The 993-nt window shown below is 40.7% G+C and overlaps 1 non-coding gene across 1 annotated transcript; it reads left to right on the top strand.

The window, feature by feature from the left end:
- The first annotated feature begins 372 nt into the window (after positions 1-372).
- On the top strand, positions 373-492 carry LOC148165617 (5S ribosomal RNA). Its single transcript, XR_015771313.1, has one exon. It is a non-coding gene; the product is annotated as a 5S ribosomal RNA (ribosomal RNA).
- Positions 493-993: the final 501 nt, after the last annotated feature.

Here is a 993-nt window from a genome sequence, read left to right as displayed (position 1 = left end):
CATGAATTAACCCCGTCCGTTCGGAGTTTATTCATCTCCGGTCCGTGTCGGCGTTTACTTCAAGTGGGTGCTATTTCCATCTAAGCAAGCAAGTGAGTAAGTAAGTTCTCAAATTTTAAATTACGTTAATCGCAAGTGACTCGTTGAGATCGTCAAACGAACAATTTAATTTAACGCCTCATACGAGTTTTTTTTTTTCGTCATTTTGTCGCAAAAAAAAAACTAAAAAACGACTCGCAAAAAAAAATTTTTTTTTTTTCTTCTTTTAAATCTTGTACATTTTCTGACATGTGTACCATCGAAAAATGTCACATCCAAACGATCGAACAATCACAAAAAATCGTCAACGTACCATCTTGGAAAATTTTACCAGGCAACGACCATACCACGTTGAAAACTACCGGTTCTCGTCCGATCACCGAAGTCAAGCAACGTCGGGCGCGGTCAGTACTTGGATGGGTGACCGCTTGGGAACACCGCGTGCCGTTGTCTCTACTCTTTTCTTTTTTTATTAACATTTCTGATGTCAAACTTTTTTTAAATATATTTTTCACTATTTATATTTTCTCTCAGGAACTTATATAGTATGAAGACGAAAATTTTTAATTCGTTCGAGTTGAATTTGTGGTTCTGAAAAGAACCGATTTTTTTTCTTTTTTTTCCAACCAACTTCCAAGCTGCTCGAGGAGGATTTATTTTGAACTGGTGTATTTGGTGACGGCCTTGGTTCCTTCAGAAACGGCGTGCTTCGCCAATTCACCGGGCAAAAGAAGACGCACCGCCGTCTGGATCTCCCTGCTGGTTATGGTCGAACGTTTGTTGTAATGAGCGAGGCGACTGGCTTCAGCAGCTATACGTTCGAAGATGTCGTTCACGAAACTGTTCATGATAGACATAGCCTTGCTGGAGATACCGGTATCGGGATGGACCTGCTTCAACACCTTGTAAATGTAGATGGCGTAACTCTCCTTCCTCCTGCGCTTCTTTTTCTTG

The sequence above is a fragment of the Gnatocerus cornutus genome, unplaced genomic scaffold (assembly GCF_029298725.1).
Source record: "Gnatocerus cornutus isolate USDA-ARS CGAHR unplaced genomic scaffold, icGnaCorn1.1 ctg00000267.1, whole genome shotgun sequence".
Lineage (NCBI taxonomy): Eukaryota > Metazoa > Arthropoda > Insecta > Coleoptera > Tenebrionidae > Gnatocerus > Gnatocerus cornutus.
Note: the sequence above shows the minus strand (reverse complement) of the source record. Positions and strands in the feature narration are given on the sequence as shown.